This window comes from Eriocheir sinensis, chromosome 39 (assembly GCF_024679095.1).
Source record: "Eriocheir sinensis breed Jianghai 21 chromosome 39, ASM2467909v1, whole genome shotgun sequence".
In the NCBI taxonomy this organism is placed as follows: domain Eukaryota; kingdom Metazoa; phylum Arthropoda; class Malacostraca; order Decapoda; family Varunidae; genus Eriocheir; species Eriocheir sinensis.
The window spans coordinates 14,884,634-14,912,208 of record NC_066547.1 but is presented as its reverse complement, the minus strand read 5'-3'; the positions used below and the strand labels follow the sequence as shown (position 1 = coordinate 14,912,208).

Genomic DNA, 27,575 nt, shown 5'->3' with positions numbered 1-27,575 from the left:
AGAGAGAGAGGCAAATAAAGAAAAAAAGAAAAGGAAGGAAAGAAAGAAGTGGAGAGAGAGAGAGAGAGAGGAACAAGCAAATAAAGAGAGAAAAACAGATAGAAATTAAGTAAAGAAAGAAGTGAAGAGAGAGAAAGAAGCAAAAAATAAAGAAAAATAGATAAAAAGAAAGGAAGGAAAAAAAGAGAGAGAGAGAGAGAGAGAGAGAGAGAGAGAGTCGTTGCAACACACTTGAGGACATACCGTAGCATTGCCAGGATCATTATTTGTGGAAGCGTTGATAACATTCGTAACGACTTCTGGCAATGCGGAAAATAGAATAACAAGAAGTTAATAGTTTCTTATCCACAACTAATCCCTTTAACCGTTCCGTCCTCCTGTACCGTTAATCATGCAACCCTCTACCGCAATGCATCGTGGGGTTAGTGCAAACTTTTCCTGTATGATTGTTGTTGTAGGAAAAGTCAGTCAGCTAAAGTAAATAGAACCTAGCAAGGAGCATGAGCTAGTATGAAATTGGTCTAGAACATACGCCATTCACAGCAACATGTGTTTATATAGCTAAATATTCCTAATGATAAAGTGTAGCGAGATGTATCAGTCAGCCAGGAATAGAAATTACATCAACATAAAGTAATGGGAAAAGGATAAAAAAAAATGAATAAACGTATATCTTTCATAGTAACAACGTCTATTCTCTTTTGCTTTCGCTCATCATGTATTCTATCGTTCGTAAGTTGGGCGAAAAGTTTTGAATAATCTGTGAATGCGGGACAAGCTGGAAGGATGACGCGGTGTGCATGGCTTGGCGGATCTACGTCACACGCGTCCTGAATCATCATAGGTACAATGGGCTGGGGAGGGCAATTTCTATTATCGAAGTTGTTATATAGCACGGAAGGTTGAGGTATACAGGAGACTGAGGCACATATCCTCAAACATTTCGGAGCTTGATAAAACTTTCGTGGAGGTTATGGATCGTTATATGAGCCTCTAGTGAAACCAATTTGTCGAGTCCGTTTTGGCGTAGGCTCCCGCGGGTCCTTTCCTCCCTTCTGCTCTGCCACAGTCCCAACGCCTATCCCTTCCTCTCATATATAAGCTATAGGTAACATATGAGGGGAAAAAATAGGTGTTGGGAATGTGTGGCAGAGCAGAGGGGAGAAATGGACCAGGGGGAGCCAACGCCAAAACGGACTCGATAATTTGGTTTCACAATAGTAACAGTTTAACAAGTCTTCTGCATCGTGAATGTGAAAAAAAAACACTCATGGGAACCCGACATTTCCTTTGTGGTCTTCGGAAGTTGTGAGAGCCGAGAGCGTCTGGGAATATGGGTCTGAATATCGAACAAAGAGATGACTGACGTCCCTCCCAAGCACCTGAATATTGGACGCAGGAGTTAATCGTATGTCGAGATAACACGGTACAGCTTGTTTATTGGCTGACATCTTACTTCAGCGACTCAGTATCGTACACACTCGCGAATGTCTGAGAATATGGGCTTGGATATCGAACAAAGAGATGACTGACGTTTCTTCCAAGCCGCTAAATACAGAGCGCAGAGGGAGTTCATCGTAAGTCGAGATAGCATGGCATAACCTGTTTAGTGGGTGACATCTTACTGGAACAACCGAGTATCGTGCGCAGCTGGAATTATCGTACGTAGACCTTGGCATTTGGTAGAGAGAGGTGCGTGCATGGCGTCGGACGTTACCAAACCCCTTACTCACCTCGGCTAGGGAGAAACTTGGTTGAATCACGACAAAAACCTGACCCCGTGTCCTGGGCAGCCTCCCCTGGGCGTGGCCTTGCTTGCCCAGTGCAGGGGAAGTGCGTTGCCTTGCCATGCCTTCCCCTCCTCGTCTTTGTCCTTACCCTCCTTCTGTTTGTCTGCCTCCTTCCATCCACCTCTTCTGCCTTCTCTTTATCCTCCTTCTCCTCCTCCTCCTTGTCCTTGACGTCCTGCTGTTTTGTCCGCCACCGTCTGATCCTCCTCTCTTTCCTATTCTTTTCCTTCCTCTTCTCCTCCTTCTCCTACTCTCTTCTCTGTCCTTCTGTTTGTCTTCCTCCTTCTCATCCTCCTCGTTTTCCTTCTTTTTCCTTCTTTCTCTCCTCCTCCTCCTCCGTATTTTTTTCTGCATTTCCTTTCGTCTTTCCTCTTCTCTGCATTTTCTCTCTCTTTTTCAAGTTATTAACATTCTTCTCCTTGTCATCTTCTTCGCCCGCATCATTTCTTTTGCTTCTTCAGTCCTAATTACACATGCTCAGATTACTTATTTTCGTTATTTTCTCTTATGTTATCTTCAACCTCCCCCATCCAGTTTTTTTTTCTTTCCCTCTTTCTCATTATTTGACTTGTTTTTCTTCTTATTTTACGTGCTTGCCCTTCTTCTTATCCTCCTTTTATTTTCATGTTCTTTGTTTTCCTTCGTTTCGTCATCCTCATTCTTCCTCCTCTCCACTGTCCTTTTTTTACACTTATTTCCTTTTTCCTCATCTCCTTTCTTCTCTTTTTCTCCTCCTTCATTTTATTTGTTCTCTTGTTCTTTCTCCTCCTTGTTCTCCTTCTTGCCGTCATCCTCATTTTCTTCAGTGTCCTTATTGAGTTCTCTTCATTTTCTCCATTCTTTTCTCTCTTTTTCTCCTGTATATTATTTGTTATGTTACCTTCCTGTTTGATATTACTATTAAGAAACATATATATGAGAGAGAGAGAGAGAGAGAGAGAGAGAGAGAGAGAGCGCGAGAGCGAGAGCGAGAGAGAGAGAGAGAGACCCAGCAGCAATTTTACAGCCGCACCACTTTCTTATTTTTTTTTTTTCTTTTATAACACAAGTATTAAATTTTTTGCTTCCTACACTTCAACTGAATTTAATATCGCAACAGCAGTCTTGAAGATAAACGCACTGAAGACAATGCTCATTACAATATGATTTTACGGTCTGCATTCTTTTTTACTTAAGTGACGTCAAGAACAAAAGCATCATTGAATCAGTCAGTCAATGGGGGCAGACGACGAGGGGTAGACAAAGGTAGACAACGTAGAATTTGTTACTAAAATACTGCCCTGCCTTCCTTTTCGTCCTCTTCTTTGTCCTTACTGCCCTGCTGTTTGTCTGCCTCCTTCTGATCCTACCTCTCTTTTTCCTTTTCTTCCCTTCCTCTTCACCTTCTGTACCTTAAAATTGTATAGTCCAAAATTCAACGTTGCCAGATTGTAGTGCTCGGCCTCTCATGTTTGCTGATTTCCGACCCCCAAAACTATCTCCTCCACCCTAATAACTGGCTTCATATAGTCATCGTTAAAATGTTTAATCACTGGTGTCCCTTGGCAATAGTTATGGGGCAGAAACCGGTAATTACGATGCTCTGAGTACGATAATCTGGCAACGGTGGCGTGGAGGCATAGGCGAGTGGGTTCCGCAGTAATGGGTCCTCGCTCACCACAGGCTCCAGGGGCAATGACACGGAGATGAGCACCAAGGCCACGCGCAGCTTAGTGTATGCCTCAAACTTTACCTACTTTAAAATCTTCTGCAAAGACACACACACACACACACACACACACACACACACACACACACACACACACACACACACACATACACACACACACACACACACACATACACATACACACACACACACTTTCTCAATAGGCCATTGTATCGGTAAGAAAATCGTGAGGGGAGGCAGGTCTTCTCCCCCTCCTCCTCCTCCTCCTCCTCCTCCTCCTCCTCCTCCTCCTCCTCCTCCTCCTCTTTTCAGCTCATTATCGTGGCCTATTCCTTTCCGATTCAAGTGTTTAATTTGTATTTAATTGTTTTGTTCACTTGTTTAATTACACCTCCACTAACCCGCCTCATTAAGTCACCTTTACCTGGTTCAGTCAACCTCTTAACCCACCTTTCCTCTGACCAACCAACCTACTAACACCTTCTTTCCCTCCTTCTCCTCCTCCTCCTCCTCCTCCTCCTCCTCCTCCTCTGCTGTTTGTTTTTTGTTATTTATTTTTCGTCTCTCTCTCTCTCTCTCTCTCTCTCTCTCTCTCTCTCTCTCTCTCTCTCTCTCTCTCTCTCTCTCTCTCTCTCTCTCTCTCTCTCTCTCTCTTCTCTTTTTCCTCTTTTCTCTTCTTTTTTTTCTTTTCAGCTTTTTTCTCTTTTCTCCTCTTCTCTTTTCTCCTCCATTCTCTTTTCTCCTTTTTTCTCCTCTTTTCTCCTCTGTTCTCCTCTTTTCTCCTTTTCTCTTCTCCTCATCTCTACTCATCTCTCGTCTCTTCTCTCTCTCTCTCTCTCTCTCTCTCTCTCTCTCTCTCTCTCTCTCTCTCTCTCTCTCTCTCTCTCCCCCCCCTCCCCCCTCCCCCTCCCCCTCCCTGGCTCCCCGACTATCGTAACCCACCGTCAGCCGGAGTTGCAGTGTCACCTCAGCAAACACGTCCCTCACACCCTTCCCCGGAGTGTCACCTGCCGCCGAGCATCCCCAGGTGGGAAGGTAAAGGAACCGGGGAGAGCTTAGACGGTGGAGGAGGAGATGCTGGAGGTGGAGGTGGAAGTGGAGAAGACCCGTATATGTGGTGGTGACCTTCGCATTCTTCCCGCGGGGGGTATAGCTTCTCCTCCTCCTCTTCCTCCTCCTCCCGGTGTACCCGCGTACCTAAACTATAAGGGTCATTTTCCGGCACATGTCCCTGCAGCCCTTTGCTCCCACCGGCCCCTCGCAATGCTTTACTGCCTGTGTTTCGGTTGCCTCCCTTCCTCGTTTATCACCGGCTGCTTCTGTTGGTTGCGCCTTCTGGTTCTTTCCTAGTGCGATTTTTTTCTTTGCTGGTCCTCCATCTTTTTTTTTTGGTCTTTTTTTCTTCTTGTACTTGTTCTAATTCTTGTTCTTGTTCTTGTTTTTTCTTCCTCATTAGTAGTATTAGCATCATCTTCCCCTTCTACTTCTTCTTCGTCATCTTATCCTTCTTCCTCCTCATCCTCTCTATGACATTAATCCCTTCCTTATATGGTGTATCTTCTTTTCCTTCATTATAATCATCACCGTTTTCTTCTTCCCCTGCTTCATCTTCGTCGTCATCTTCCTCCTTCTCCCACCCCCCTTCTTCCCCTCTTCTGTACGACGCTAATTCCTTCCCTGTTTGGCGTATCAATTCATCGTAGAGTTTTTGTCCTCGCCCTCTCCATTTCTTTTCACCTACAACCCCTTCCTTACTCTTCCCTCTTGTTACCCCTTCTACTTTAGCCTTCTTGTGTAGTCCAATGTCTTCCATCCTCTCTATTACTCTTATCCTTATCTCTCCTCCATTCGCGTCTGTATGTCCTTCAATGTCCTTTTCTGTCTTTCTTTTTCCTTTCCTTTCATGTTTCTTTTGCCGTCATTATTTGTCTTTTTTTCCTCTTAATCAATCATGCTTTCTATCGTCCTTCCCGTGCCCTTTGCTGTTTCCCTTTAGGCTTTTATCTCTCCTTCAGCGCTTCTTTTTTCTGCCTGACTGTCAATCTCTCATTTTTTCTCACGTTCTCTCATCCACCTCTTCTTTTCTTTAACTCATCTCTTTTGCCACCTTCCTACCTCCCCTCCTCTTCCTTTTACGTATACTCCCTATGCTTTTTTTGCCTCTCCGCTTTTTCCTACTTTCAATTACTGTGTGTCTTCGTTTCCTAAGCTCTACCTCAATACCTATTACCTTTTCTTTCCCTCTATACTTCCCCATCTTTTCCTTCCTGCCTTTTTCCCCTCTTCCCTCTCTTCATCTTATACTCCCAATTCTTCTCTACCTTCCCGCCTGTTACTCCACTCTTCCTCTTCTCCACAACACCTCAGTAGATATCATCCTGTCTTCTCTCCCTTCATCCTCCTCTTCTTTACCTCCCGGCCTGTTCCTCCTCTCCCTCTTCTCGCCAACACCTCCATAGTTATCACCCCTTCTCTCCCATCATTTTACACTCCCACTTTTTTGTTACCTCTCCGTCTGTTCCTATACCATTTCTATCACCACGTCTCTCCCTTCCCTCCTCTTCTTTACCTCTCCGTCTGCCCTTCTCATTTCTACACCCACGACCAGACGGGCAAAGCAGATTTCTTACATTCTATCACCCCGCCTTTTTTTTTCCCTCTTCTTCCTTACTCTCCGTCAGTCCCTCTCATTTTTACTCTCACGACCAGACGGACAAAGCATATTTCTTACTCTAAAACCTCACATTCCTGTAAGCTAAATACACGCCACGCAGCCATCATGTTCGTATATATATCTTTAGGGTTCAATCCACGTGTTTCCCACCTGAGTTAGAGGACGAAAGGGTTGAGAGAGGGCGTTGGGAGCGGGGGATAGGACCTTGGACTCTCGCTGCCGTCGGATTACTGCGCCCTTGACCCCTTCTGACTTGGCAGGAGGTGGCCTGATGCATGGGTCTTGTCACCGTCTTGAGTATGGCTTGATTGCGGCTTGATTAGCGACGGACGGAGATAGTGGTGGTGGTGGGGGAGGTAGAGGTTGTGGTTGCGATGTAGGTGGTGGTTGTGGTTATAAGTGGAGGTTGTATTTGCAGTGGTGGTTGGAGTGGCAGAGACAGAGATAGAGACAGAAAGAGACAGACAGAGACGGACAGAGACGGACAGAGACAGAGCGAGACAGAGCGAGAGAGAGAGAGAGAGAGAGAGAGAGAGAGAGAGAGAGAGAGAGAGAGAGAGAGAGAGAGAGAGAGAGAGAGAGAGAGAGAGACAGGTGGGACAAAGAGAGATAGAGTTTGAGACTTAAATAAGCTTATCCTTTTATCTTTACGACCAAGCATCACTAACCAAGACGCTTCATTCTTAAAAAGTTTTAGAATCGTAAACAATGAGGAGGAGGAGGAGGAGGAGATGATGATGATGATAAAGAAGAAAAGTGAGAAGAAAAGCGAGAGGAGTTTAAGAAAAATAGAACATCAGGTACAACATCGATAATAAGAATAAGAATAATGATAATAGCGATAACAAGAGGAACAACAAAGAGAAGAGAGGAAAAATACTGCAATGAAAAAAGAAAACCATCGTAAAAGAAAATACGAACATTTTCGATAAGAACAGGAATACGAAGCGGAAATGAAGAATAATTAAAAGTTACAAGTATTTTTTTTTATTTGGCGAAAAAATACACAAAAACAATAGATTCTACTTATTATATTCGCTCAGCCATTCGAGAGTGAAATAAGAACTGAAAGGTCCCTGGAAATATACAAACTTGATGTTCCGTACGTAAGATGCATTCATGTGTGACAAGCATTCACCAACACACAAGAGAAGGGTATCAGGCCACCGCTCCTCCCGTAACTGACCCCTCTTTCGGCCACCTCTTTGGATTCTTTTTAGGAGCAGCGAGTAGTGGACTTTTTTTTATTGTTTCCTTTTTTTGTGTGTGCCCATGAGCTGTTTCCTTGCTGTAAAAAAAATTGCATACACAGAAAATGAAAAGAAAAACAACAACAGCAATGAAAAAGCATCAACAACAACAACAAAGAAGAAGAAATCAGTTAATCAGCCATAGAGAGTCGCGTCAGGCGGGCGTACTCTCACCTTTCCTCGGCGTCAACCTTGAAGGCCGTACATAAATGATTATCTGGCGCCTTGAAATCACATTACGTTCAACCCGACACCCACGGCTCCTCCTCCTCCTCCTCCTCCTTCTTCTCCTTCTCCTTCTCCCCTTCTTTTATTCTTGTGATGCGTGAGTAGAATCGCCTCCGCAGCTCTTTCTCAGTGATCTTCAAGGCCGCAGCTTTCCCGAGTCAGCAACCTTTAGCCGGTGCACGTGGAGGTCAAGGAGAGTAAAGGGATGGACCTCCGCCGCCTCGCAGGACCCCGCATTACCGAGTCTCTGCGCGGCAGGAACGAGGAATTAGCTTGAGAAGATGAAGGAAAGCAGGCACGGAGGGCGCATGGTTTGTTTGGCCAAGGTTACGCGTGTGTTTCCTTATGCTAATCAGGTTTATAGTCGCTTCTTTGTTGTGTCGGTTTCTATTGCGTGTTTACTTTTCTCGCGCGGACGTGGCCATTGAAAGTATGCTAAAAAGGTAAAAAGGGGGTGCGAATTAGACAAAGGGAAGGTCAGTTGTGTTTGTCAAGTTTGTATGGCTTTCTTGTTTATTCTTTTACTCTTTTACCGCGAATGTGAGCATGGAATTTAGGTAGGAAGGGATGTTGATGACCAGAGTGAAGGCTATAGTCAAGTTAAGATCGTTCGTGTTTGTTAGGTTTGTATGGCTTTCTTGTCTATTCTTTTACTCTTTTTACCGCGAATGTGAGCATGGAATTTAGGTAGGAAGGGATGTTGATGACCAGAGTGAAGGCTATAGTCAAGTTAAGATCGCTCGTGTTTGTTAGGTTTCTATGGCTTTCTTGTCTATTCTTTTACTCTTTTTACCGCGAATGTGAGCATGGAATTTAGGTAGGAAGGGATGCTGATGACCAGAGTGAAGGCTATAGTCGAGATCGTTCGTGTTTGTTAGGTTTGTATGGCTTTCTTGTTTGTTCATTTACTCTTTAACCGCGAATGTGATCATAGAATTTAGGCAGCAGAAGGGTATTGATGAGCAGAGGAAAGGCTAGTCAAGTTAAGGTCGTTCGCGTTTGTTATGTTTGTATGGCTTTCGTGTTTGTTCTTACTCCTTTATCGCGAACGTGGGTATGGAATTTAGACAGCAAAAGGATGTTGATGGGCAGAGTGAAGGTTAGCCATATTTTTACTTTTGACATTTTCTTTTAGTGTAGTTCTTTATGTAGCTCTGGTTTCTGCTCTTTCGCTTTTTTTCTGTCCCTAATTGTTGTAGGTATGAGGCAAAGGGCGCCAGGCTGGTACAGTGAAGGTCAGACGTGAAGACTGCTGGGGAAAGTTCAGCGTTCTTTTCTTTCTCTAGTTCTGTCTCTTTCTTCGTGTACCAACGCATTATACTTTTATTTTTCCATTGACTTTCTTTTGACCTTTCCTTTCCGTGGGTGTGGAATGTCAGCAAAAACTGTGTCCTGGCTCTTGCTTTGTTGATTGAATTGGCGGCGAAGTGAAGGTTTGATCCCGTCAGGCTGGCAAGGGACTGACTCCGGGCGCCTGGAAATCCTAATACGCCCGTGACCTCATGTGTGCCCGCCGCGGGTGCTCTGTGCCAAGTGTTGGTTGTTAAATTACACGCTGATATTGTCGTGATGTATCCCTTAGTACGGTAATAAAGCGAGCCTCAAAAAAAGCACAACATTTAAATTGATATACGATAAACTTGAAAATTTCCAAAGGCAAACCAGCATCAGCAAAGTTTTCTCTACCAGCAGCGTCACATGTTCCTGCGGTGGTTGTTTCCCAATCAAGTATTTGTATCACTATCTTCCTGGAAAAGCTACGATGCATCATTATCACTCTAGTAAAATTAAAAGAAATGAAACAATTAACGGTATGATACTGTATGAAGCGCGTTGGTTTTCATAATTTCATCATTTAGGTTGCGATGCGTCAATAACGGCCTGAACTGAAGAGAAGTTTTTATGATATGAAGTTTGGAATTGTTTTCATGTACAACAGCTGATAAATATAACAATGAAGTTCATTTATAAAGCGTGAAAGATAATGGACATATATTAGTCAAAGAAATAAAGTGAGAGAAACAACGAGTGAATCAGAGAGAAGATTAATGTACTAAAAGTTTAGGACTAATAAGTAATTTTAAAGCAGGCAGACTTAAGAAAACAAGTGACAAGAGGTAAGGGGCGGCTGACGGTTATGGATGAGAAGGAAGAAGGGACTGAAGGTGGGAACGAGAGGGAGTGAGGCGAGGAAGCAGCTACTTAAGTAATGTTACGGAGGAATCACAAATGAGGGAAAAGTGGCAATGAGTTGTGAGAATATGTCAAGTGTGAGAAGCTGTTGATAGGACGAGAGAGAGAGAGAGAGAGAGAGAGAGAGAGAGAGAGAGAGAGAGAGAGAGAGAGACTGACACACACACAGTCAAACAAAAAGACAGACAGACAAGCAGGCAGATAATTAGACAAACAGATAATTGGACAATCATGCATTTAGAAAACAGAAAACCCAACAAAAAACTAACACAGACAAACAGAAACCTACAGACAGACAGTAAAACAGAATCAGATAGGTAAACAGACACACACACACACACACACACACACACAGGTAACCAGAGAGGAGACCCACCCCTAATCAACAATACAGGCATAAAACAACCCAGAAAAAAAAAGATTAATCGAGATACCAGAAAAAAACACCACCAGTCAGATGGCCCAAGAAACATGACAGGTCTATTAGGAACTCTTTACCTGCCTAATCGGTCCCTCAGGTGTGCGGCGAGGCGGGACTGTCGACGGGGAAGAATTTTGCCAGAAGCGCTCACTTTTAGCTATTATATACGCGTTTGGCTGTAATTCGCATCTCTGTTGGTTAGGCCGCCGTGGGGAGGGAGGGAAGAGGTAGACGAAAGAGGTAGATGGTATGGGAAGGAAGGGAGACATGAAGAGAGAGGGAGGAAAGGAATTAGTTGAAGTGACGAAAGGGGTAGAAGGTATTTTAAGGAAGGGAGAAATGAAGGGTGAGAGAGGAAGGGAATATGTTTAGTATGGATGTAAAGAAGCGATGGAGAGGAACGGAATGGGAGGGAGCGACTAGGAAAAGAAGATGGCATCGGAAAATAACGTAAAAGATTAATTAGATATTTGCATGCAGGGGAAGGGAGTCAGGGAGGATCGGGGAAGAAGATCGAATGAAAAGAAATAAAGCCGTGTAGAAATAAATTAAACAAAGAAAAATGGATGGAGGGAAGGATTTTTTTGTGTGCGTATATATGTGTGTTGGTTTGTGTGTGTGTATGTGTGTGTGTGTTTCCATGTGCGTGTGTGTGTGCAGAGGAGGCTAGCAGGATAGCATAGCGTGTCAGGAGGGAGAAAGAAGTGCAGGACAGACATGCAGGGAGGGGGGAAGGGAAGGGAAGGAGAGAGAGAGAGGATGGAGAGGCACATACAACCTGCAGCCGGAGGGAGTAACAAGGGAAGAAGCATCCGGGAGGAGGAAGAAGAGGAGGAGGAGGAGAAGAAGAAAAAGAAACAGCTACTAATCCCTTGCAACAGTATGGGGAGGGACAGGAGGGGGAGGAGAGGCTGTAGTGCACCTGTTGGGAGAGACATGCATTGGGCGGTGGGAAAAGCGTATACAGGGCGTGGGTAATGGAAGGGAAGGCGTGAGATGAAAACAAGGCATGTAGATATTGACGAAAGGAAGGGTAGGCGTGAAGGGGGGTGCAGGGAAGGCGTGTAAATGCATGAGAAGTAAGGAGTGTAGAGAGGGAGGAAAGGAAGGCGTTTAAAGTGGTGGGAATGGAAGGAAAGAACTCAACACGCGTAAGGAGTCTGCAAGAGCGCGCGTTAGATCTATGCAAAGCAGATCCTGTAAATCTATAGTAACTCCACCCTGCATGAATTGATCAAACCTCTTCTTGAATATATTATCGTATTAACACACAACATGACTGCCAAACCCATTCCACTAATCCACCAACTCTTGCCTCCGTCTGTTGAATCTAGATTTATCCAACATAAACGCATTGCTACGTGTCCTACCTGACTCGCTTACCACTAAACCTTATTAACGTCACCCTTATTAAAGCCCTTCATCCATTTATAGGAGTAGAGGGAGAAAGCGAAGGGGAAGAAAATCACGACCCCTCTTTCTGCCACCTCTGTGGATTCTTTTTAGGAGCAGCGAGTAGCGGGCTTTTTTTTTATTATTGTTTCCTTTTTTGTGCCCTTGAGCTGTCTGTTGTAAAAAAAATGTACCTGTAGTTAAAATGTGTGTAGAGGGTGTAAGATTATGGGTTGTGGGTAGTGTGGTAAGGCTGTTCAGGGCATGTGGACTATATGGTGGCTGTCTGGCGTGTGGAGAGGAAGGGAATGAGTGGGGAATCATGTGAAGAAATAGTGTACGAGAAATGTGAAGAATGATTATGGGTGAAGAATGATTATGGGTGAAGAATGATCATGGGTTGTGGGTAGTGTAGTGAAGCTGTTCAGGGCATGTGGACTATATGGTGGCTGTATGGCGTGGAGAGAGGAAGGGAATGAGTGGGAAATCATGTGAAGAAATAGTGTATGAGAGGTGTGAAGGGAGTAGAGTGAAGGTAGTGGGCACAGGGCAGGCGAAGGGTGCGGACAGGCAGGAATGTTGTCTCCTTTGTCAAGTTACAGCCCGGATCCACTGTTTATTACCACGCCACTTATTGCTTGGGGTGGTTTTAAAAAAAATGCTTTATTGCTTTTCTTCTAATGATACAATAAATAAAATCGGTTTAGTTGTACATTTCCAACGCTTATCCTTATATATGAAGTTTGTCTGCCTTCCATCGTCTTAAGTTCAAGTGTATATCCCAACGTATCTGTTTAGTGTTTAGAAAAGAGATTGTATTACCCGTTGCTCCTTAGGCCGTGCTATAAAACCGCTCCCTCAAGGTCACGTCTAGAGGTAGGCAGCGGCACAGGTTATTCACAGGTAAAGGTAAACGCTCCCAGGCCTTCACACACGCACACACGCACGCACATACACTTAGATAAAGAGGCAGATAGATAGATAGATAGAGAGATAAGAAGATCATTGTCAGAGCCGCCCGTCCGTCGCTCGCATATAAGGGAAAGTGTTGCATTGTGAGAGATAACGCGACTCGCTGCAGGTCGTGAATCATCGTTACGAGTCAGGTGAGGCATGAACGCGGACGGGAGGAGCAGCGAGGCGTCTTGCAGCGCTGCGCCAAGTTCCAACGCAAAACAGATGCAAGGGCGATGATTAATGTTCCCGCGACGCCACGTTTACGACAGAGAGAAAAAGCATGTGTCAGGTCGCGTATGCTTCTGGATAGCAATGCTTTTTTTTTTTTTACGTTAAAGGAAGTAGCTCAGGGGCAAAAAGAAAATAATGATGAGGGAAAAAAAAAGCCCGCTAATCGCTGCCCCTATGGTGATGTTTTGACGCCTCTTGTGCTTGTGTTTTCTGCTGCGATCGTTCATTCGTGTGTGTTTTTCTGTTGGTGTACTGTTATAGCTCGCCTTTGTCTCAACCATTGCGATTTCCTTATTAATTTACTGTCTTTTGTTTTGTTTTTATCTTTTCGTTTATTTTTTTTCTCTTGTGTAGTATTTTTGCTTCATTTCTCCGTCTTTCTCTATCGTGCTGCAGTTTTGTGGCTCTCATTTTTTGCCCCATTAGTTTTTTTTTTCTTCGTTTCCTTTCAATATGGGAGCCTTTTTTCTCGTGATACTTTTTTTTCCCTCGTGTGTTTTTTCTCCTCCTTGTGGCTCAAATGTTAAGGGAAACGTCTTTACTGAATGAGATAAAAAAATGTGAACCACAAAAGCAGCCTTTGTTATTTTTCCAAGAGGTACTATTGATGAAGATTGGCTGTATTTGAGGCTAAGTAGTGAAAACAAACGAAACCATTATATGGGCCATTCATGGATTTCAATACTGGGAGAACAGACATGAAATCGGTGTAATAAACGAGTAAAATTGACAGGAGGCTCTGGAAAGAGATAATAAAGTAGAATGGTACTATAATACAAAGTAACTGATCTAGCGCGTTGCTTATTAAAAAGATATATGTATAGCAGAGGCCTGAGATTAGTGCCCTAAGCAAGCCTTAAGGATCGGTGCAGAGTGACGAATGGGCAAATTAAAAGAAAAGAAAAATCAAGATTAATTCGGAAAAATTGCATCTCCCTCTCGGTTACCTGGCAGGTGTGTCATGCACCTCACCCACACGCCAGGCTGCTGGAGCCGTTCCAGGTGGCTCCTCTTGCTCGTCTCCTCCCCTCTATGGAGTCCAAAAAAGCATCGAGTACATACTAGAAAAAACACGAACAGCTCATATAGTAATAAAACTAAACCTAGACGTAGGCACCCAACCAATATGGTAGTGCATGCATTTAATTCAGAATACCTCGGGCAGAACCAGCTCACTTTTAAGAGTATTATAAATCATTAATGTGCATAAATAAGAAGATCCAGGGCCCCGCAGCGAGTGGTTCCCGCTTCCAGTACAGCAGGATGGCAAAATATGTGGTGTATAATTATTTCCCCTCTTAAAAGAGCGAGTTTGCTAAAAATAAGGCTTACCTTAGTCTTAATCACCCTTGGAGACGCTGAAAAAACAACGCGATAGGGAGATAAGCCAATCTAACCCTACCCTGCCTGGACCCTCTCAGCGTCCCGCACACTTAAGCTGGAAACGGTGAGATGCTACGATAGGACGATAGGACACGCCAACCAGGACCAATTTTCATTCCGTTAATAACAATATAAGTTAGATAGGTAACGTATCGTTCTACCTGAGAACTCACCAACTAAACAGGAACAGTTATACAGTAGTGCATAGCGTACGCATCGGTCCGGGAAGCTGTACCGTGACCATGTTGGGAGATTTGGAACGTCGACCTCATCCTTAGTAACCGCAGACCATTTATGCCGCCCTCCTTACCTGACTCTCAACGCATCCTTCTCTCTTCCTCCACACCCCTGCCTCTCCTCTAACTCCTTTCCTTCCCTACTCATTCCCACACACTCCTCCGTAACTCTCTTCTCGTTCTCTCTTTTTCCTACTGTTCCCTTCATCATATACTCCCACTCCTCATTTTTCTCTCTTACTTTCTTGCCTCTCCTCTAACTCCTTTCCTTTCCTACTCATTCCCACACACTCCTCCGTAACTCTCTTCTCGTTCTCTCTTTATCCTACTCTCCCCTTCATATTTCTATCATATACTCCCACTCCTCATTTTTCTCTCCTCTTCTACTTTCTTACCTCTCCCTTGACTCCTTCCTTCCCTTCACGCACTCCTCCGTAACTTTCCCCTCACTCTCTTCCTTTTCATTTTCGCCCATTTCTCCATCCTTCACTCCAATCCCTCATCTTCCTCTCTCCTTCCTTTTCCATTCCCTCTCCATGCACTCATAATTCTCCTCTTTGTCTCTCTTCCTTTCATTATCCCCTATTTTTCTACCCTTTATTCCCTCCCCTCACCTTCCTCCACCCTCCACACATCTTCCCACCCTCCTCCATCGCCAGCCAGGTGTGGAAATGCTTCTCCCGCCCCTATAAGGCAGGCCGTGGGGGAATTGATCACCGAGGCGTCCTGCGGGGAGAGGTGCTTCGTCGGCTCCCCTAAAACTAGACCACTGGCGGCGACCTTGACCGTGCGTGTGTGGGGGGTGGGGCTGGTATCGTGTGTGTGTGTGTGTGTGTGTGTGTGTGTGTGTGTGTGTGTGTGTGTGTGTGTAAGAGGTATAATTGTTAATAATTATGTGGCAGTAGTTGCTGTGATGGTAGTACCAGCAGTAGTAGTAGTAGTAGTAGTAGTAGTCGTAGAAAAAGTAGTAGTAGTGGTAATAGATGCGATAAAGTATTGAGCAATTCACAATTCCTTACCTTCCATCACTACTATACCTCCCTCCATACGGGCAAGAGACAAAGCTTACCACCCACCCACGCACGCGTCCATCTTAATCCACACACACAATCCGTTACCCTTTCGCTGCCCTAAATCACCATTACGCCACACACCACGCCCCACCTAACTCCTGCCCCCACAATGCCTCCTCTCCTATGCTAATGTTATTATTATGCTGTATCTCTCTCTCTCTCTCTCTCTCTCTCTCTCTCTCTCTCTCTCTCTCTCTCTCTCTCTCTCTCTCTCTCTCTCTCTCTCTCTCTCTCTCTCTCTCTCTCTCTCCTTATCATTCTTACTTTCTCCGCTCCCTTCGTCTTCCACTTATTTTTTTAACTTTTTTTTTCATCTTTGGTTTCTTCCTCTCTTCTCTTACTCTCCTCGTATTTGCCCTTCTCATGCTCCTCCTCCCCCTCTGACCTTTCTCCCGTGTCTCATTCTCTAAGGTTCCCGCTCGAGGATAATTTCAATGTTTGCCAAATGAAATAAAAAAAGTCTGTAAAGTGAGAGTTTTGTGTTTTTGCTACTTTCATTGTTATTTTCGGTTTCCTCTTTATTGTTATTGTTATTATTATTAGTAGAAGTAGCAGTAGTAGTTGTAGTAGTAGTAGTAGTAGTAGCAGTGGTAGTGGTAGTAGCAGGAGGAGGAGGAGGGGTCGTTGTTGTTTTTGTTGTATTGCTGAGCTTAATGTTGTTGTCGCTGCTGCTGTTGTTTGTTCTATTGCAGCACTTAATATTGTTGATTGTTGCACTCAATTTTTTTTTCATTGTTGCTGCTGCTGTCGTTGTTGCTGTTGTGTACGCAGCAGCAGCAGCACGATGGTTGACAACAACAACCTTGAAGGGCTTAATGGCACGTCGGAAAGTTGCCAGCATCACCACATACGAACAAAAACGAATAAATAGAACAAAAATATGGTAAAAAAGTTGGACTGGGGGAGGAGGGAATGACAAGGACGTTGGGGAAGTTAGCGAGCGAGGGAGTGCACAGCTGTTGCCTGGACACACACACACACACACACACACACACACACACACACACGCAGGGCTGGGTGGTGGTGACGCAGCAATGCACGGGACACGAGACGGATGGACGCAGCTGCTCTGGCTTTCCTTTTCGCTTTCCTCTCGGCTTTTCTCTCCGTTATCTTCGCGTTTTCTCTTAGTTTCGCCTTAGTTTTCTTTTATTCTTTTATTCTTTTTTTAAACAAGACACCTGTGGAAGTAAATCTGATTGTTTTTGGCCTTTTTGTACTATTTTTGAGGGCAAGGTTTTCCAGGATTATTTTTCTTACTTCGTCCTTGGGTCTGCATTTATTTCCTTAGAAAAAAAAAGTTGGTCTGAATTATGTCTCGATTGGTAAGCTTTGGGTTGCCTTTCAGCTTGTTTTTGTTCGTGTATGATCTTATTTTGATTTCTCCTCAAAATTTGGTTTCTATTTGCTTTGCTTTTCCGTTTACGTGTTCTTTCAGTTTCCTCTACATCAAGTTTATCCTTTTTTATGTCTCTATTTTTCCGATCCACTCATCATCATTGTGTCGTTTGATTTCTCTTTCGATTTTGGCTTCTATATATTTGTTTTTCCTTTCATTCTGCATGTTCCTTTGATTTTCTCTTTACTCATTTCATCCTTTTATTTTTGGTTCCCTGTATTTCCGATCAGATCATCATTGAATTTCCTCGGTATTCTCTCCGTTTCCTCTTTGATTTCCTCTTCGGCGAGCGGCATTGACGAACCCTCAAGACCTCTTTGTCCAGCGCGTGAGAGCGGAAGTCACAGAGGAGGTCAGACGTGAACTGGGGTTTGGAGGGAGCCACGACGAGATCCGGCCGATGATGCGATGGTCTGGAGGCTGAGAGAGAGAGAGAGAGAGAGAGAGAGAGAGAGAGAGAGAGAGAGAGAGAGAGAGAGAGAGAGAGAGAGAGAGAGAGAGAGAGAGAGAGAGAGAGAGAGAGAGAGAGATGTAGTAGTAGTAGCAGCAGCAGTAGTAGTAGTAGTAGTAGTAGTTGTAGTAATAGTAGTAGTAGTAGTAATAGTAGTAGAAGGATGAGGAAGAGAAGTTCCTATTGTTGTTTTTGTTCATTTTCTTGTTGTTCTTGTTCTTGCATTGTTAAACTTACTGATGTTGCTCTTGTTGTTGTTGAGTGTAAGTAAGCAAGATAGTGGCAGGAACTTGCACTAACGCTGAAGGGAAGGGAGGAAGAGAAGTGACAGGGGACGAAGGGGAATGAAGGGAGGTGAGAGTGGCTGCAGAGAGGAGGAAAGGTAAAGGGTGGGGGGAGGGGGTAGAGGTTGAGGCATGTGACTGAAACAATGAAAGAGAAGAAGGAGCGGGAAGGAGCATTGATGAGGGTGGGTGTCATCTTACATGGGGGAGCGCGGGGGGGGGGGGGATGGGAAGGGAGAGGAGGAGAGCGAGAGCGGGGAGGGGGAAGGGGAAGGGGGAGGAAGCGTGCAGGGTCAGAGGGGCTTCGAATACTTAATGAAGCCTTGAAGAGGATCAGTGTGTGGGGTTTTGAAGCTTCGTGGCCTTGGTCCGTCAGAAGCTGAGGCGCGTGTCAGGTCTGTGTATATTTGTTTATTAATTTATTTACTTGTTTATTTATTTATTTGTTTACTTTTTTACATACCTATTCAGATATTCTCTTTGTTGTATTTTGCTGCGTTTGTTTGCTTTTTGCGTGTTGGTGGAGAGGTTATGTTGGTGACTAATTTATATATTTTTACTTTTTTTTATTTCCTTCTATTGTTTTTTTTTAATTAAGGGTTTATTTACGAGACCTGATATTTTTAGTTACCGTATGTTTTTTTTTAACCACTTCGTGAATTGACTACTTCTCCAGACTTTATTGCCGAGTTCATTCTTTTTGCATATGTTTTTTTTTTTTATGTACGTGGAGTGGTGGTGATGGTGGTGGTGGTGGAGGTGATGGTGATAGTGGTGGTGGTGGAGGTGATGGTGGTGATGGTGGTGGTGAAGGTGATGGTGATTGTGGTGGTGGTGGAGGTGATGGTGATAGTGGTGGAGGTGATGGTGTTAGTGGTGGTGGTGGTAGTGGTGGTGGTGGTAGTGGTGATGGTGATAGTGGTGGTGGTGGTGGTGGTGGTGGTGGAGGTGATGGTGATAGTGGTGGTGGTTTCTAAAGTATGTCGATTCTACGTTGCTTCTAGTTTTTACCTTCCCACTTGACATGGTTTCTTTTTTTCCGCGATGTGTATACACTGGTTGTGACATAATTATGCTGTAAGTGTTCGCGGAGAGAGATTATTATAGGTTGGATGAATGTTGGCTGCCGTGGCGAGGGGTGAGATGATGCGGGTTGGTTTTGACTGCTCCGAGTGAGTGAGCTGTGAATGAATGAATGTTGTTGAAGGAATGATGAACACCTTGAGAATGTTCCTGGTTCAAATAAGGTTATGATTGAAGGCTTTCGGTTGTAGATGAATACTGAAGTAGCTATTCTAATGGCGATTAAGAATAAGTGGACTGGAGTAGATCACATCACGCGTGGAACTTTTAAGGACAACCAGAGTAACAATGGCAACCCAGGAATTGTACAAGGAGTCCAACAAGGCAGTTAAGATATGAAATTAGAACTTCTGCATTTCCAGGATGGAGTAAACTAAAAGCAGAGAGAGAAATGGAAACGTAAGAAAAGGTATTTGTTTATGAGTTGACCATTAATGGCTGATGGTGATAAAAGCTGTTGATAGCTGATGTGAGTTCTAGGAGCTGTTGTGAGTTAGAGGATTGATGAGCGTTGTGTTGATATAGGAAGAGGTACTTGTTGTGTTGGTAAAGGTGGCATGCCCAGAACTTATTACTTGATGAAAATAAGAGAAGTTATTGATAGGTGACGTTGTAAGTTAGTGCTAATAGCTGTGGGTTAAAGGAGTGCTGGGTGTTGTGGAGATAGCGAGAGGTAGTTGTTATGTTGGTGAGGATAGCATGTAGGAAGTCACACCCAGAACTTATTACCTGATGAAAATAAGAGCTGTTGAAAAGTAAATCTGTGAGAGGTGGGAGCTGTGGATTCGAGGAGTGGTGGGTGTTGTGGCTATAGCTAGAGGTAGTTGTTATGTTGGTGAGGATAGCATGTAGGAAGTCACACCCAGAACTTATTACCTGATGAAAATAAGAGCTCTTGAAAGGTAAAGCTGTGAGAGGTAGGAGCTGTGCTGGGTGTTGTGGCTATAGCGAGAGTTAGTTGCTGAGCTGGTAAGGATGGCATGCAGGAAGTCACACCCAGAACTTATTAGTCGATCCCAGAGAAGAAGCATGTGACCTCGAACCCTCCCTTGCTCCCCTGCCCCCCTTTCCTCCCCTCCTGAGCACATGTCTCCGTCCACATGCCCGACAACTATGCTACCCCTTCCTCTTCCTCTCCCTTCTCTTCTTCATGCTTCTCCTCACTTCTTTTTGCCTCTCCCTCACTGCATGTCCAACCTCACTTCTTGGCTCGTTTTAATTCCTCTTCCCTTGCCTTCACATGTCCAACGACTATGCTACCTCTTCCTCTTCCTCTCCCTTCTCTTCTTCATGCCTTTTCTCACTTCCTCTAGCCTCTACCTCACTTCTTGCCTCATTTTAATTCCTCTTCCCTTGCCTTCACATGCCCAGCGACTATGCTATCTCTTCCTGTTCCTCTCTTTTCCTCCCTCCATGACTCTTCTCACTTCCTCTAGCCTCTCCCTTACTCTTCTCAACCTCACCTCTCCTTCACTCTTTTTTATTACTTCCCCTTGCCTTGCCTTTCATGTACACCGTCACTGCTACCGCTTCCTCCCCTTCCTCCCCTTACCTCCCCTTGCCTCTCTGCTTTACCTCCTCCCTCTGCCTCCCCTTCCTTCCCTTACCTCTCTGTTTTACCTCCTATCTCTGCCTCCCCTTCCTTCCCTTGCCTCTCTGCTTTACCTCCTTCCGCCACGAAGATGATTCCAACCTTAAGGGCTCAACCGTACGAGGAACGACTCAAGCGACTCAATCTCTTTACATTGGAGAAAAGACGCCCACGAGGGATGTGATTCAAGTCTTCAAGTACCTGAAGAAAATTCAACAACGTCGATTTCTCTAAATTCTTTGAACCGCAAACCAACTCAAGAACTAGAAATAACGGTTTACCCATTCAGTCGAGTCGATGTAATACAGACATTGGAAGGAGTTTCTTTTCAAACCGAGGCATCCGCCACTGGAACAATCTTCCCTCAGTAGTAGTAAATGCAAATACCATCAGTGAGGTGTGGGAACAGTAAGGTTAACTGGGTACTGGAGCGTACACCCGTACCGAAGGTAAATGAGGATCAAGCCTCTACCTGTAACCCCTGAAACTACATCTCACCCCATCGTGAGGAGTCCAATTAAAAGGATTTTTACCCGTTTAGAATCTAGTAACTAGTCTTACGAAGCAGATGTAGAGAAACTAGCTATTAGAATACTAGCTTTTATATAAAAAAAATTACGAATTTCAACAATAGAGTCGTCGATCACTGGAATAGAATCACACCGTCAGTAGTTAGCGCACAGAGTATTAATAGCTTCAAGTCTTTACGCAATAGACCCCCAGGTCTTCTGGTGTCTGTTCTTCCTATGTATTCCAATGTATCTGCTCCTCAATATCGAGGTGCTTTCATCTGTTTCTCAAGCCTCAATTGGCTGTCGAGCAGATTAAATCACCAAAGCGGGCGACCTCGTAATGAGCCAATAGGCTTTCTGTTGCCTGCATTTCCATGTTTCCATGTTTCCCCTGCCTCCCCTTCCCTCCCCTTTGCTTTACCTCCTCCCCTTTGCCTCATTTGCTGCCGTGGTGGTCTTCCCTGCATTTCTTCACTGGCCTTGACTCCTTTCGTACCCCTCTCCCCTCACTGCGTCGCCTCCCCCTGTCCTTCTCTTCCTCTCCCTCCACCGCCCCTGCACCCCTCCACAACCGCCTCTGCTTCCCTCCGCCGACGTTGCTTCCTTCCGTACCTCCGCCCATGCTTCCCCCCCTCCCACCACCTCCCTCCTCCTCCCCTGCTGCAGCCGTGGGTGTAAGTTGCTTAAGAAGACCGGTTGGACGGGTGGGTGTCCCAGCAACCTGGAGGGTGTCTCGCGCCCCACTAAGCACTGGAACACCACCCGAACCTCCCCAACCCCGCCCCGCCCCGCCCCGCCCCGCCCTGCCCTGCCCTGCCCTGCCCTTCTCTTGTCTCCCCATATGCCCCGTGCTCCCCAACCCTGCCACTACCTCCCCCTTCTTTGTCTCCCCTACATCCTCCGATCCTCTCCCCACATGCCCTGTCCGCCCCTGCCACGCCCCTACCTACTTCTCCCTTATCTCTCCTCTCTCATCATCTCATTTCCCACATGCTCCTTTCGACCCAGCCCCGCCCTTACCTCACCACCTCTCTCGTCTCCTCTCCTTCCTCACCTCATCTCCCCAAATAGTCCTTTCACCTCTCTCCTTCCCACAACTTCCGTCTCTCCTACTTCCTCCCCTCCCTTTCCCTCCCCTCCCCACACCACCCATATCCACCCTCACCACCACCGATCACACCCACCCCCGACTGTGACGAGTCCTGGAAATGTGTTGCCGTGTGTGTGTGTGTGTGTGTGTGTGTGTGTGTGTGTGTGTGTGTGTGTGTGTGGCCTTGTTTTCTCATGTATTGTTTCGTTGCGACGCATATCACTATTCTATTTATATTCAGTGACCATATTGTCTGTTTATTTTTTTTATTTTTCATTGTTTATTCTTCATTCAGGTGGTCTGTTGCTTAACGTTTTCCTTTGTACACGAAATACGAAATCTGTGTCACATTCTACGCTTTCAGTTATTCCTCTTTTTATTTTTTCTCGTTACGTTTTGTTTGTGCCCAGACGCTAATTTTTTTGTATGATCAGGGCAATAAAAAGCAGAAACTATTTATCATTCTCCTTGGGTAAAATTCATATCGTGTGTAGTTTTCTCCAATTTCGTCAGTCTTATGTAAGCCACGTCGTGTTGTGTTTGTGATGTACTCGGCTCGCTTCCTGCCCCATTGTCTGTCTACATGTGGCTTTTCTCTCTTTCAGGTAAATATCGGTGTCGCAGCTGGTTGTGAAGGACGAGCGGAAGGACTTTGTATGGTGAGCAAAAAACGGTGACTGTCTCCTCCATTAGCTTGTTTGTTTATGGATACTTTGGTGTGTGTGTGTGTGTGTGTGTGTGTGTGTGTGTGTGTGTGTGTGTGTGTGTGTGTCCCATGATAAGTACAAGGTGTGGTTCATTTATGGAGGAAATTAATATGTACAAAGATATCTCCATTGTCTCTTGATATTCATTACACGTGGAAATCTGTGAGGCAACAAGCGATACTGTGTCTGTGTTGGGGGGAGGGGGTCGCGCGTGTGTGTGTGTGTGTGTGTGTGTGTGTGTGTCGTGTCCTTAAATCTGACATGTGAAACAGCAAAGGGAACACAAGTAGAAGGAAGGCATGGGGGTGTGTTGGGTTGAGAGCCGCGTGTGTGCCTGGCGTACCCTTGTCCCTGATGGCTCGTGTTTACCTGGGATCTTGTATTTACCTGCACATCCCCACCGCGCGGGAGCCAAGGACCCGATTCTCGCAGACCCAGAAGCCGACACTCACTGCGGAACCGTTGAATTATTCCTCGTGCACTGAATGAATGGAAAAATGTTGCTATTGCATTGGTAGTCATAATAATAATGATAATAGTAGTAGTAGTAGTAGTAGTAGTAGTAGTAGTATAATTTTCTTTTAATTATAAATGATTACGGTAATTAAGATGACAGTAGTGATGATAAATGTATAATATTTCTCATAAAAGTACATATATTTTAAGGGGTAGTGGCGGTTCCATTAATGTTTTAGTAAGTACTGCTTGCTCTTCCGGAAAAAAAAATGAAGATTATTTTAATTATTTAATTTCGTGGTTCATTACAATGCAGCGCTTACAGCCTCGGCGATTACGAGCCTCATGTGTGTTGGCCTTGTCCTCAATAAGCTCTGTACTGTCATCTTTACTTTCGTCTTGTAATTAATTGTTGTGCCAAAGTAGCAGTTTCATAATTAGCTTTCATTTCCTCATCTTTTGTCGCCCACGAAATATGCACATACACTCACGTTTCCATTCCCATAATGAAAGGTTTCCAAAAGGTGGTGATTCCAGTTTTCAATAACTTAATTAAACGTTTTCTAAAGGCGGTGAATGGATAGTATTCGTGCCGTTTTGTTCCTTTGTCCGTGACCAGGTGCACATTTCCGATTCTTCTCACCCTGTTAAAGAAGCTTGTATAGAGGCGACGATTGGGTGTGCGTCATATTTCTCTTCTCTCCTGACCTCTTTTCGGGACCAGCTGGGCGAGGAACCGATGAGGCGGCGGGAAGATGAAAAGCCGCCACGAACAACACCATCGAAAAAGACCGGATCATTCCATTAACCTTCGTCCCCTTCCAGAACACCTTATCTCTAATGTTCCGTTCACCACTTTTCTTCTCCTTGATGTTATTCCGTCCGTACTTAAACTTTCGACATCGTGGGTGACGCAGGGCAATATAAAATCGTTTGTGGAAGTTGTCAGGTTTTAATTATCACATTTCAGAGGATGTATTTAGCAGGTGCATTGGGGTCTGTTGTCTGGGGCCGTGAGGCAGTGCGGTATGGGAAGGGATAGGGCGGGGCATGGATTGCACAACCATTCCCCCCCCCCCTACCCCCACCAGACTCTGCGTAGTGTGTGTGTGCTCGCCTGATGCTCGTGGCTCGTTTCGATAAGGGCAGCGGCGATCGCGGGGCAGACAGGAGGAGTTTTTGCTGTTGCTGTGTGAATGTTCGGGCCGTACCTGTTTGTGATACACCTGTTCGTGGGGCGGTGCTTTACCTGGCCACGGGGGGTAGGAGGAGGGGGGTACTGCAGACGCCTTGGGATAACTTCATTCATTGTGAGGATAGGCAAATAATGCTCCGGGAACACAAACAGGTTCTTCACACTTAAACTCCCGCGGACGCGCATGCACATTTTCTCTGGTATGATTTGGACGCTTCTAATGGAAAACATAGTATCAGAGGTGTGTGTGTGTGTGTGTGTGTGTGTGTGTGTGTGTGTGTGTGTGTGTGTTTAAGAGAGAGAGAGAGAGAGAGAGAGAGAGAGAGAGAGAGAGAGAGAGAGAGAGAGAGAGAGAGAGAGAGAGAGAGACTGATGGCTATGAGGTTCCTGCATTTCTGTTCTGTTACAAGGGTGATTTGTGGTTGTTTTATGGTGACTCAATTTTCCCATAGCCCTTGAACCGCTTATTGTACGTAAAACACACACACACACACACACACACACACACACACACACACACACACACACACCATTCCCCGGCCTGTGTGACTCGTATCATTGTGTGCGTGGCAGGGCAGACTGTGTGGCCGCGACCCTTGTGTTGACTCATCCAAGACACACACAACTTTCAACTAACGAACGCACTTGCTGTGAGAGAGAGAGAGAGAGAGAGAGAGAGAGAGAGAGAGAGAGAGAGAGAGAGAGAGAGAGAGAGAGAGAGAGAGAGAGAGAGAGAGATTACCTTTGCCGTTGCCTGGAGGGAGGAAGATTGGTTTGCGCAGTTTCTGAGGAAACACATTCCTTTTGTGGCGCATCATTGCCTTCTGTCAGGTCATTCCTTACGAGTTTGTTGGGATTGCCTTCAGTTGCTTGTTTCTACGGTCTTCGTTAAAGTATGTTGCCAATATTTTTTTACGCATGATTCTAATGGAAGAAACACGAAAGAATATTGTAAATAGTTGTGTAATTCAATGAAGTTGTTGTCACTACTATCCGTATATCCATCTCTTTTGTCTTTGAGCCCGCAGTGTGAAGGACCCCTTCAGTCCGGGACACAGGGCCGGCCATGACATCCGGGTTACCTAAGTTTACCTTTGTCAGGTTTCCCAAGAGTCTATTTATACAGCAGCCCATGGTAAAACATGAACAGCTGGGTGGGCGGCGCTCCGAATAACTCTGTGTGATCTGTAACCAAAAGCGGCGGGTTTGTTGCAAGACTGGTTGACCACAACACTGCCTGGCGCCATGTGGATACTTGATGTTTAATCATATGACAGGAGATTACCTGTTACGCAATAAACAGTCGGCGTGTGAGGCTAAACACTGCACGTCCAGCGAGTGTGTAGAGGTGCCCTTGGCGGAGAGAAGTGGTGGTGTGGTGATGGGGGGGATGGAGGCAGCCTGTGACCCCGAAGTGGTGGCTCCCGCGGTCACTGTGCCACACTCACCCCCACATCTGACTCCTCCAGCCTCGCACCGCGCTCCTCTCCCTTCCTCACTGCTTGCTGGAGGCGCGTGTCCCACCCAAGGCTGTCACCCTGCAGCGTGCCACGCGAGCACTGGCCGTGGTTCCCTTTAGGAAGTGGATCAGTGGGGGAAAGTCTGGGCGATCCCGTCACTCTTCGATTCACCGCTAGCCTAACGGGACCACCTCCTTCCTCCCTCTCTGCGCCTCCTCCTCCTCCTCCTGCGCGGTCAGTGGCTGGAGAAAGTTGTACTGCCTCCCGCTCCCCTTCTCTCCCTCCTCCTCCCTCTTCTTCCCCTCCTCCTCCGTATGCGTCGTTCTTTCACTCATTTCGGCACCGTCTCATGAGGTCAGAGTAGTTGCATGTCTTCACGGTCAAGTTCCCGTTGGGTTTGCCGCCCGAAGCTTGCCTTCCCGTCCCTGCGCGGGCCATGTGACTAAAGCAACAGCCAAACACACACGCAACGCTTATGTACAGTTTTTACCACCGCCGCCGCCCGTTTGCTTGTCCTGGTGTGAGAGGAAGGAAATAGTTTGCTGGTAAAAAGACACCGGTTTTCTCAGTTTTAACACCGTCTTTCCGGTTTCCTCTAACGGAACAGGTGAAGGTAGCAGAAAGATGGGGATGTATTCACAATCCGGCTATTAACTCTTTCCAGACAAACCGGACTGCAGCCAGGAAACGTGCGTGTAAGCTTTGATGGGTTTATGACCTCTCACGCCCCTCCCTCGCTCCTCTCCCACCACCTCCCCTCGTATCCATCTTGTCCCTCACCCTCTCACGAGCATCGTCTTCACAACATATCAAATTAACTCGCCCCTTCTCTCCAACCCTTACTTTCCCACGTCTCTCAAACTCACACTAACATATTTTATCCTCTCACCTTCTAACACCACCACACCTGCCCCCTTCTCGCCTATATCCCTCTTCCCACCTTCCCCCTTCTCCCTCTTCCCACCTTCCCTTCCCTCTTGAAATACACCTCTGAGCAATAAACCCTGTAAGGTGCGGTGTTTTCTTTCCCATCACCTCCTCACTCTCTCCCATACCACCTCTTTACACAGCCCCCTCGTCCTTCTCCCTATGGTCTTAACACCGCCTCCCCTCCCCTCCTCTTCCCTCTGAAAACACACATCTGAGGCATAAACTTCTTAATACAAACTGTTTTCTCTTCTATCACCTTTTCACTCTCTTCCCCCAACCTCCCCCCTTCCGTCCCCCCTCCAATCCTCACACCGCCTCCCCTCACTGCCCCTTCCCTTTGAAAACACACATCTGAGCAATAAACTGAATACAAATCATTTTCACTTATATCACCTTTCCACTCTTCTCAACCTTATAGCTCCCCTAGTCCTCCCCCTTCTGGCCCTTATGCACACAGGCTCCCCTCACCTTCCCTTCCCTTCCCTCTATGAACACATCCCTGAGCAATAAACTTCTTAATACAAAGGTTTTCTCTTCTATCTCCTTTTCACTCTCTTCCAGACCTTATATACCAGCCTCCCCTTCTGATCTTAACACAGCCTCCACTCCCATCCCCTTCCCTTCCCTCTATGAACACACCTCTGAGCAATAAACTTCTCAATACAAACCGTTTTATCTTCTATCACTTCCTCATTCTATTCCATGCCTCCCCACCTTACACAAACACACTCGTTCCTCCCCCTCTGATCCTCACCCCACCTCCCCTCACATCCCCATACCTCTGAAAACACGCCTTTGAGCAATAAACCTCTTAATGCAGTTTCCTCTACTATCACCTCCTTAATATCGTCTATACCTCCCAATATCACCCATCTCCTTCGTCCTTTCCTCTCTGGTCCGCACCCCACCTCCTCTAACTT

The 27,575-nt window shown here is 45.6% G+C and overlaps 1 protein-coding gene across 2 annotated transcripts in view; it reads left to right on the top strand.

Annotated features, from left to right (window-relative positions):
* The window catches only part of LOC127009054 (uncharacterized), a 161,605-nt gene that overhangs the window by 27,481 nt on the left and 106,549 nt on the right, over positions 1 to 27,575 (top strand). The window contains exon 2 of one of the 2 annotated variants that reach the window (XM_050881752.1): positions 22,513 to 22,566. The exons of the other annotated variant lie outside the window; for it this stretch is intronic. The gene's annotated coding sequence lies outside the window, so the exon portion shown is untranslated. The remainder of the gene's footprint in view (positions 1 to 22,512; positions 22,567 to 27,575) is intronic. 2 annotated transcript variants of the gene reach the window in all.